Source organism: Anser anser (assembly GCF_964211835.1).
Source record: "Anser anser genome assembly, chromosome: 1".
Classification (NCBI taxonomy): Eukaryota; Metazoa; Chordata; class Aves; order Anseriformes; family Anatidae; genus Anser; species Anser anser.
The window spans coordinates 129,560,715-129,572,067 of record NC_139720.1 but is presented as its reverse complement, the minus strand read 5'-3'; the positions used below and the strand labels follow the sequence as shown (position 1 = coordinate 129,572,067).

The 11,353-nt window shown below is 43.5% G+C and overlaps 1 long non-coding RNA gene across 2 annotated transcripts; it reads right to left on the bottom strand.

The window, feature by feature from the left end:
* Positions 1-5,718: 5,718 nt before the first annotated feature.
* Positions 5,719-11,242, bottom strand: LOC310880265. Of its 2 annotated transcripts, XR_014571576.1 has the most exons (3): positions 8,472-11,242; positions 8,264-8,338; positions 5,719-6,481 (listed from the first exon to the last, which is right to left on the bottom strand). It is a non-coding gene; the product is annotated as an uncharacterized lncRNA (long non-coding RNA). The 2 variants fall into 2 exon arrangements; XR_014571577.1 differs by lacking the exon at positions 8,472-11,242 and having other exon boundaries at positions 8,264-8,384.
* Between the last annotated feature and the right edge of the window lie 111 nt (positions 11,243-11,353).

Sequence of the window (11,353 nt, the reverse complement as noted above, 5' to 3'; positions counted from 1 at the left end):
TTGCCACTGCATAAAAAAGGAGATACTATTTGATTTTTGCCTTGCAATGCAGCTTCCAAAATGCCGAATCACAAAATGTGTGTGAAAGAACGCAAGGGTAGAAGTTCATGGATCCCCAAATTTAATGGGTGCTATTTTTTTCCACTATAAAGTGTCAATTGTTCTCCATGAGAGGTAACAGAATGTGTAATGAATTGCAATAGACAAAATGCTAAGGACGTGAAATACCTTCACAGAAATGCAGATAGGAGCGAAAATATTCACCAGCAAAAAGGCACCAGACCAAAGAAATATGAGCCTGAGTAAAAGAGGTGCCATACTTCCCGTGCAGCAGTATGTATGTGCAGCATAATATCCACAGACAAATCCAAGGAGGAAAACTTTTCCCCCAGAAACAGCAGTTATCTTCCACTGTATTTTTAGCATGGGAACATTGCTGGACAGCCTCACTCAGCAGCTTGCCCTAACAATCTGAAAGCCCAAGGAATGACTTTGCACTCGTGCTTGTACCAAGAAAGCTGCAGGAAGCTTTCCACCCTTGCTTAGCGCAGTCAGCGGCACTAAGAGCTGTATTTGTCGGCAGCTTTGCGTTGCTCTCGGTGTCATGTCCAATATCCTTGCTCCTGAGGTTTCTGTTGGCAGCGCTGCCCATGCTAAAGCTGCAAACAACAGCGCAGCTGAATCACCATGAGCAAAATTCTGTGCTGTGCACAAAGCTCAAGAGGACTCGAAATAGCAGTGATGCACTGCCATCAAAAAGTGTCTCAAAGTAAAAGAGAGATAATTAAAGCTGACCAAAAGCTGCCTTGTGTGAACAGCTATGCTTCTTGCTTATGGCTGGGATAGATGGTACAGGTCACTTACAATAGTTTTGTGTAAAAGGCTGCAGCTATTTGGAACACGTACAAGCACACACCTTCAAGGGTGGAAACAGGAAAAAATATTCAGTGAGAGTCTTGTAGTGGTACTATTTTATATCCTCTCCCTAAGGGCTTCTAGTGACACAGGATTATTCTGAAATGATGTGTGTGGAAGAGTGCCCTTTTCTGCACTAGTTTGTTCCCCTTTACAAAGGTGGGTGCTACAACGTTACAAGGCATCCATAATTCTGCAGTGGCTGTCGTCCACACGTGGAGTAATTGTGAAGTCCTGTTCTGCGGATTCTCATCCTGCTTTAATCCCGACCTGTTTGCAGGTTCCCAGGTCGGAAGGAGGTAGCTCGCTGTTACTTCCCAACAAGCTCCCCCAGAGTCCCTATTTTGTTAATTCACAAATATCCTGATACAGCTTTCCTCCTTACATCTCCGTCCCAGCAGACCCTCACCAAAAGTCTGTTGCACTTCTGTTGGCAATTCAGGACCATTCTTTGCTGTGAGCCTTTTCCCATCTTTTCTCTCTGTAATTTATTAAATTCATCACCGGCTGCCTGATTAAAACATCTGCCTGCTCCCTTATGCCTACCAGCAGTAGCTTTTCTGTGCTGTATGAGCTTTAGGAGCCTGCCTGAGAGCTGTAGTGTGTGTCTAGGTGCAAGCAGGCAGGCAGGCAGGCATTCTGGAGGAGAGCAGCAGGCTCTTATCTCACTTCAGATCACAGGATCACAGGATGGCTTGGGTTGGAGGGGGCCTCAAAGATCACCCAGCTCCAACCCCCCTGCCATGGGCAGGGATGCCACCCATTAGATCAGGTTGCTCAGGGCAACCTCAGGGTCTGGCCAGACCCTCGTCCTTCCTGGGTTATGTATAACATGCACAATCTGTTAACCTGTTCTTGTTAGCTGGCCATGGGGTGTTTGCAATCTACATACCCGCTGATGCCTTTTCTTTGGCTGCAGTGCTTTCCAGAGCATTCAGCCCAAGTGATTTTTATATGGAAATGATCTAAAGGGCAACAATAAATAAAAAGTTGCAAAATGATACTGACACTGATATCCAGCTGTCATTATCTGGGGTCTCAAGTGGAATCTATTTTGCCTTCCTGCCAAAAACCTCTCACTGCCCTTGACAGGAGGCAATTTTATTTAATGAAGACACCCATACGTTGGGATAAAGGTGTCAAGTGAATTATTCATGAGCTCCTTTATCTTCAAAGCATTCCAGCTGCTTTATCTCACTGTAAAATTGTAAAAGAAAATTAAAGTTTTCTTGTTGGAGTGCAGCTGTTGCTTTGAAAAGCATCTGTTTACCAACTAAAATTGTGAGACAGTATCATCCTCAGCTTCTGCTGTCAGGCAGCAGAAGTACAAGACCAGCAGAACTGGGCAAACATACAGTAGAGGGAAACAAGCCTAATTGCTCGTCAGTGCTGTGAGGAAATCTATATTCAGATATTTTTAGGTGCCTCATTTTCTGCAATTAATGTCTTGAGCAGTACTGAAAAAAATAAAGGAGTGGCTGAGCTTTTTCCCCCTCTTTATTCCCCTTTCTTTAACATATGGCTGTTCTTTGCTGTGAAGTATTTCATCACGGACCAGGACTGTCGTTAGCACAGTACGTTGACACGTATCTTTACTCACGAGGAACCCAATATAGTCAGCACGGCTATACAGGAACACAACAGGCGTTGCATTTCATCTAATTTCAGAGCTGAGATGCGCATACACAGATTCAATTATAGAGGCTAATTCACTGCAGCAACTGTTGGCCTTATTACTACTTCTCTGGCTACACGGTTACTTAGATTTGCACAGATTAGCAAATGGGCTGCAAAAGAAAAGGTTATGATTTTTTTTCCTTGATGGTATTTTATTGCTGTTGAAGTAAAAATCAACTGTAGTGAGAAATATGGTTAAAAAATCCGTATCTTTAGAAGTGGGAGCGGACTACACGTAAGCAGCTTGCTGAACTTACTATAGCACTCTAGAGGCTTGTCAGAGCAGGCACACTGTGAGCTTTCGTCCTTTATTTCACCCACTGTATCTTTTGACCTTGTGTAGGGAGTTCTGGTGCAAAGGACAAGTCACCGTGATTTATAGTTTCACCTCTTCTATTTCGCACTCGTATCGCTAAGTATTTTCTCATAATCATTTAATCATAAAGAAAGCGTGGCTCTGTGCCTATGCACATTTTTACAGAGGGGTTAATGTCACATGTGAGAAATCACAGTGCCACACTTCAGGGAGGCTCTCCAGAGACTGCATACACCGTACGCTTTACATCCCTGCAAGAGAAACTAGAGTTAATTGCTTGTGCTGCTAGTCCGCTCATTTACCGCTGTGGTACACGTATCCAACCCTGCAAAGCTCAGTGCTGAGTGAGTTTGGAAGAGAAATATCACAAACCACTCCCCCAGCTCTCCCTGACCTGCCCTAACTGCTTGGGCCCCACTCAAGCCAAACTCTGGCTTGTTCAGCCCCCCGTGCTACTCAACATCACCTCTTCCAAGGCTTGTGAACTACACTTCACAATATAATTATCTTGTTCACTGCTAGAAGGTGTCCTTATTCAGAAATTAGTAAGGTCACGTCTCCCCAGTAGCAGATGATCTGCTAGGTTCCATCACTATTTAGCAAATATAGCTGAACTTTATAGAATTAATTTTTACCTTGCATTTATATTATGGCCTCTGTGCCCATAACAGGACAGAAATAACATCGTATAGGCCATCTTACTTGTGACATTTCCTAATTTTGTGGTGCTCTATTTTTTTATCTCGGTATTTATTTTTGTGTAGGATGTTTTGTCTAGAACAGTCCTAATACATGCCATCTATCCTCAGATACCATCTTCAGTTACTAAACCAAAGTAACATTTAAAAATGTGATTATAATCTTAAAGGCTCAAGCATACAGATAAGAAAATACATAATCATAAAAAAATTACTCTCTTCAGTGCAGAAGTGGATTGCAATTATTCCTAATTAATTCTGGTGCTGCTGAGATCAGTATCTGGTTTAATATAGATGCCTTGCCAACTGGATGCTAATTTCTTCCTTCTGAGTGTGAAGTTTTTTCTCTCAGTTTTAATTTAACTGATAACACAAGATTTCCTATGGCAGCTACAGAGTTTTTTTTATCCTTGTTACATCTGACACTAAATTTCACAGTTGATCAGGAGAAGCTACAAGCAAATGCTTCCTTCAAGTCTTCAGAACAGAAGGATGCTCAGCCACTGCTGGGAGGGCAGAAACAGACCAAGGCAATGTTCAAACTGGGGAAAGTTTGTGGTGTTCCCTCACCCCCCTGTGGGCACCCAAACATCCAGACGAGAGAAGTGTGGGAAAACCACACTTCATAAACCCTGCTTCTCACAAAATTATTATTTTTAGTTAGGAATGCTGATAACCCAATTGCTTTTCATCTGCATCTCTCCGCTGAGTTTTCTCAGAATAAGATATTAGGATTTTTCTGAATCTGTAGGATCATCAAGGATTACTAGAGCTGACTTTTAAAACATCCACAGAATATAGTCTGTCCTTCTTGAGAACATCAGCAGCTAAGACATTTCTCATGTGGTTTTAGTTTGTAAGTACTCCAAGCAGCAGACTGCCTCTGAACATCTGTTCACTCAATGTCCCAGAGAGATTGGTTTTGAACTGCAGATTTCAAGCATCTCTAATATTACTATGCAAGACCATCACTGCTCCTCTTGCTGAGATGTTTTCACTGTGGATAACTTAGAAAAAATATATTGGTCTGAAAACTGATAAATTTTTTGAATTTTGAAGGATTTTGCAATACTCACACCCAGTCATCCAGCTTAGCTATTCCTTTTAGCTTTCTCTTTTCTTTTTATTTAATTTTCTTTCCATGGCATTTCCTGTAACTGGTCGAGCTGTTTGACTTTTTAGATGTTGATGACTTTTCATTTAGGTCCCTGCTCAGGATTCACTCTGCCATTAAAGCTTCAATGACAATTTACTAGAGTAGAAAATTATACTCTAACGCTTGAGATTGGGCCTCATCTGGCACACTCATTTATTGCAAATCTTTACAGTGCTATCTTACAGTAAATTCGTAGGTCATTATCTTGCACGTGCTCAGCTTTTCAACTGTGGGCAGCCCTGTGGAAATTCAGTATTCTTTCATGGATTTTAAAGTTAAGGAAGTACAAAGAGATCTGGCCCTCAAGGTATGGAGTTCCCTGACTGTGTGTACATAGCAAGAGTTGGCACTAGAAAGTAGTAAAATTACCCCCAAAACTCAGTATAGCCACATTCAGGTTTTGACTGTGGATCTTCATAATTTATAAACTTTTTCATATTGTTTTATCCCAATATTACAAGTTAATTAATGCGACACAGATGGCATAAGCATTTCTAGGTATGAGCAAACTCTTCTGTAACTGTACTGGGATACAGACTTCAAAGAAAAATTACCTTGTATACATTGAATGATCAAAATGAAAAATTATCAACCAAAAAAAAAAAAGAAAAGAAAGAAAAAAACCATCCCATAACTCTGAGCAAATCTTACTCCTCCAAATCAATTACTCTGAGCAAATACACTACACTCTTTAAATTATGAGTTCTTCCCTTAAACTAACCACAGTTTCAGAGAGGTCGAGGCTTGCTAAATGTATATTATTTAAACGATGTGGAAAGCACAACAATGTTCAAAAGTATGACTGCTCAGAAACGCTCGCTAGAAGAAGAGAGTGGATATTCGCTATGAGCCCAGGGACCCTAGTAAGAAGGGCTTCACTTCTCAGCACTTCTACTTCAGAACAGTTCTTTTGTGGCTTCCTCACATCCCTTTATGGTTTCTGCAGGACTACTAGGCACAGACGCTGCTTAACTGGTCCACATGTTAAAGCCAAACCACCAGACATCCCTAGGAGTTTTAATTTAAAATGTCAAAGTTTTGTAAAACCTTCCGTCTCTAGCTATGTGCAGAGCTCTTTTAGGACAGAAGAGTCCCGAGTTCCACTGCAATGCTCTTGCACCGGAACAGCGGGGCTTGCAGTGTCATTTACGAGTACAATTGGAGCATTGTTGTAGGAAATGTTTGTAAAACGTCTAGCTGACCAAGTGCAAGAGAGTAGCTACACATCCTGTGGCCGAGCTCCAATTGTTTTTTCTAATATTAGGGCCAGGAACGGCTGATTTACCACACCCCGACGAGCAAACAGGAAAGGCTGCATCCATCGCTTTGTTCTGCAGCCGTGCGTGACGAGGGGAGGCGCAGGATACGTCCCGGCGGCACAGCGGGCAGCCCCGAGCTGCACAGTGTCCTGCTCCACTGGTGCACCTGAGCTTCCCAGCTCGCTGCAGCCTCAGGGCCGGCTAACCCAGGGGAACAGCAGTGAGCTTACACCCTGCCCGTGATTCTCTGCATAGGCATCTTTTGAGGCAGAACTTCTTTCTTTCTTCTTTTTGCCCGGCTGACCTCCACTGTGGCAGATCTGCTGCAGTTTAGAGCTGAATATTACGAGGTGGCATGAGCCATAGGTTCCACAGGATACCCGCAGGCACTGGAGCAGGATTTCCTAGTCCAAGGGGCTGAATCCTCTGACAGAAGTGGAGTGAAGAGAGTTCTCTACAGCTACAAAGAGTGGGAAGAGGAAGGGGAATGACACGAAGGTTCACATGTAGCTTGCAGAGGGAGGTATACAGCAAGGGGAGATAGGGGTGACAGTGGTAAGTCACCGGAGAGGAGGATGAGGAAGGGATGATAGCAAAGGTCCCAGGTCACCCACAGCCAGGGCAGGGAACCCTGAGATCATAGAATCACAGAATCACTCAGGCTGAAAAAGACCTCTAAGATCATCTGGTCCGACCTGTAACCTAGTACTGACAAGTACACCACTAAACCGTGATACTAAGTTCTACAAATACACATTTCCTGAAGACCTCCAGGGATGGTGACTCATGCATTTCCCTCGGCAGCCTGTCCCAATGCCCCACAACACTTTCAGTAAATAAATTTCTCCTAATATCCAACCTAAACCTCCCCAGGTGCAACTTGAGGCTGTTTCCCCTCGTTTTATCACATGGTGCTTGGTAGAAAAGCCTGATCCCCACCTCACTACAACCTCTTTTAAGGTAATTGTAAAGTGAAATAAGGTCTCCCCTGAGCATTCTTTTCTCCAAGTTAAACAACCCCAGCTCCCTCAGCTGCTACTCATAAGACTTGTTCTCTAGACCCTTCACCAGCTTCATTGCCCTGGACCCATCCCCAGATCGACCCTTTGTTTTCTAGACCCTTCACCAGATCGATTACCCAAATGAGGGGGATGAAAAAGGGTGGGGGCAGTTTGGGAGAAGCTCTTTCCTTCTTTTATTGGATAGATGCTTCTAAACCTTGTCCCTTTTACTGTGCTGTTGACTATTCTCTCACCTAAAGTTCTCCTCGAGGGCGTTGTGCCCCCATGTTTCTCCTGTGCAGTCCACTCCTGATGCGTGGCCACACGACATAGTGCTGAGCAACACTGCAAATCCTGTGGCTGGCACCAACCCACCAGTGTGTCACCGCGGCCTGGCCCAGTGCCGTTCACAGATGATGGTCTGGACTCCACAAAAGCAACTTTGCCATCGTCCTTCACCTGAGCTTGTCAGCCTAGGCCTGGGCAGCTGTACCACTCTGATCTGGGAGCTGGCTGCTGCCGGGGGTCTCTGAACTTGGCTGTATGGCAGAGCCTGGTCGTCTGCACAGAATTACTTCTGAGCCACGTAATGGGATTCTGCATTTCTCCAACTCATTTCCTGTTAGTCGCTGTCATCACACCTCAGGTCGCCCCAGAGTTCATGTCAGGAATAATCTGACCGCTAGTCCCTCACTGTGTTTATTTGCTCCCCGTTACCCTTTCAGAGCATCTGAATGCCCTACAAACCTTAACTGTACCTCACAAGACTGCTGTAAGACTAAAAAATAATTTCTTTGTACTACTAATGAAGAACGTTTGCAGGATTGTGTGGCAAATATAACAAAGATAGGAAGGGTACCAGGTTTTTGTGAATCTCACTAAGATAAAATCCTTAGTCACAAGATTGTAATTTACCTTCCTTACCTGCACCTTCCCTCTTCACCATGAGGAGATTTAATATCTAATCTCTATACTGAATGTCACCTGTCACCTGCCTGCAATTCTTACATCGGGGAAAAATGAAGAATACATATGAGTGGTGAAGGAAATTTTAACAATATTTAGTCTTTGCTACTCAGTACTAGCAATGAGAACACATAATTAAAAAATAGAAAAATAAGATTTTCTATAAAAACCAACACAGAGTTGGCTCAATGACATAAAATGTATGTTCCTATGCACAGACTAGCCTATATTTTAAACCCAATCCCATTCCTATTTTAAATCCTGGCTTTAAATACCTGAATAGAAAATCTATGAAGGATTTTTGGCTCAAGGAGTGTCAAGGAGTATCAGTCCTTTCTTTTCTTGTACCACTGTAAATGAAGAATAATTTCAGCAAAGCTGTTGCAGCTGCAGCAAGGTGAGTGAGGAAGCTGGCTGGCAGTACTCTGATGAGCTGACCAGCCAGCTGTGCTCCCTCCTGAAGTCTGGAAGCAGGGAACAAACCTTGAAGAGGGGTCTGGGAAGATCTTCTTGCCCTCCCTTGTGAGAGCCTTCAATGGGAGAACAGTCCCTGGGGATGTGCTGCAAACTGCTTTGTGCTCCGCCTTCACCGTGGCCAGGCTCAAGCTCCCAGATCCATGTGGGATCTCCTGCGTGCAGCTCTGCAGCTCTGCCTTTTGCACGGGAGAGGGGCAATGATTTACCTCTGCCGTAACTTCCCCTACTTGCAGATTGCTGGCCATGAGGGGGCAGGAGATGAAAGCTGTTTGGGCTAGCAGGGGCTGTACGAGCCCAGCTGTGGCCTGTGCTGTCCTTCCTGTGCTGCCTCTGTGCCTTTGTGGCTCTGACGGTCAGAGGCTGTCCCTGCTGCAGAAAATGACAAGAATTTCTCCTGTACTGCTGAGAAGCAACGCCAGATCCAAACTAAGGCAACTCGGGACTCTCAGGTTTCTTTCCTTCCACATCGATGCCCCAAGTACCTGTCTGGAGCTAGGCGGGGAGAGGAACTTCTCACACGATGTGGTAGCGGCTCTGCAACCAGGCTGCAGCTGGCGTGTCTCTAAGCAGCGCTGGCTGAGCTGTACCGAGGGCACTGAGCACTTACTTGGCCAGCCCTGCACCAGACGCAGCCGCACGGCTCCTGGCACTGTCTGCAGGCAAACCCTGCCTTGCAGGCTGGGTTAGGAGAGGTAAAGAGGCCACGGTGCAGTGCTGCGAAGGAGGGAGCTGCAGCTGTGGCTGCTGGTGGCTGCGGGCCAGCTGCGCGTTTCTCTCTCTCTCTGCATGCGAGGTCTGGGAGCTAGAGTTTGCTATCACGTTGCAGGCTGGGTTTCAGTTACGGCAGCTTTTGCATAACAAGTGATGCAGTGAAAGTCCACCCTTTCTCAAGCTGGTGCTGGACAAAAAGATGTGTCACGTGCAGGTTGCAAGTGTTATGGCACGCTGCGTGTTCTTGTAGAAAATGCCTGTGATGATACTGCAATTGCAATGACGTTGTTGTAGCTGTATTTGGCCTGGGAAAATTAGCAGTAAATATAATTTATTGTTGCTGTTATCTCCGCTGTCAGTGGTGATAGAAGAATCTGTAGCACTTTGCAGCTGATTTGTTTGTGCTTTATATCAAGTTGATGAATTAACTAGAGGACAAGGCTGACTATTTTCTCTGTTAAAATGTAACCATGAAAATGGCATAAGGGCATACTATTTTCCTAAAGGAAACTCGTTTAGGTCAAAACTGCATACGAAGCATGAGACCGCAGCAGAAGCATTGAAAGCCCTTTTTGGTCAGCAGGGTATCTCGTAACTGAACACTTCTTAGAGGCTTTTTTTCCGAGTCTTAAGGCAGTTTTTGACAGGCAAATTAGCTGAAAAACACACAGAAAAGTGAATGTGCAGTGTGTTTTTTTATTTGTTACCTCTTCAATTGGAAAATACACATTTGCTTTGCATTAGTGGCTCCATTGCAATGAGTAATGTCTCTCTGCCTTTCCGTGGTGATTATGCACTTAGGAGCGTGGTTGCCAGTAGCAGTTCATTAGACTTAACAAGCGAGGGAACGTTAGCCACCCCACCAAGCACTAAGAAATTTTCTTTAATTATAGTCTATGTTCTCGTTATCGCCCTTCTGCGTGACACACATTCCCCTCCTTGTCCATGAGAACGCAGTTAACTTTCAGGCTGTGCTGCAGGACCCCTCTTTTAACTCATGTCTGTGGGAGAAGACAGTCATATGTCCTTACCAATCTACGTTTTTCTGCACGCGACTTCCAGGATCGTGCAGATCTTCCTCGAGCAGCATTTCTTGGCTCAGGATTTCAGGCGTGCTGATGATAAGATCTATAGGAAGTGTCGTCCTGCTATGTGGTAAGGTTTAGTGTATTCTGGTTGAAACCAGATGCACTGATTGCTGCCGAAGGCTCCGTGAATTTCCTAAATTAAAGCACAAATGATAGAGGAACCACATTTTTGTATTTGGTGTGTTGAGTGACCTTTTCCATCTATGGAACATAAAAGGAAGTGGATAATCTTTCAAAATAAAACTAAAAATATAGCAAATGAGCACCTAAAATATTATGTTTTTCAGTTTTACTTGAAGCCAATATTTTAGAAGAAAAAAACTACCAAGGACTTTGATGAAAATTAATGGAAATGAACCTGTACTTTCCTGGAAAGTTACTTAAAAAGCAGTATACGTATACTATTTTTTGTCTTGATCTTTTAAAGATTATGCATGGGCCTAGCCTTATGCCACTGAAGCTCATACTACATGTGTAAGCATTTGTACAAATACTTTGTATGAAGACTATTCTAAACACAGCTAGTTGTGATATCATTGTAAGCTTTCAAAACTTTCTTGTAACTAAGAAACTGTACATACCAGTAAATCAAAACAATGTAAGTATTTATTATTTACTGGAAAAAAAAATAATGCCACTTACGTAAACCAAATAGAAATTTGATTTATCAAAGTATGTTTTAAAGCTGTGTGTGGTCATCTTTTCCTCTCTTCCTCCCTACTGAAATAATAAATATGGGGATATTTGTCAAATATTTTATGGCTTCAGTTGTTATTCTCTATTATGGATTCAGCTGTTTACAGAAAAAAAAAAAAGAAAAAAAAAAAACAACTGTCATGAACTGTATCTTCCACAGTCTGCTCAGAGGAGGCAGTTTTCACCTATGATACCATCCGATTTTTGAAAACTATGAATAGGTCAGAGCTAGGAAATAGCCACTCTTTCTTCGGTGTTTTTCATGCACTAGAGGCATCAACAAGCTGGAAGACAAGGAACTGAATTTTGCAGCTCACTGAACATTTCTCCTGTTTTTCCTGGAGATGGAACATCTTCGTGCAAGCAGCAACGTGAATAATGAAGGACCTGTAC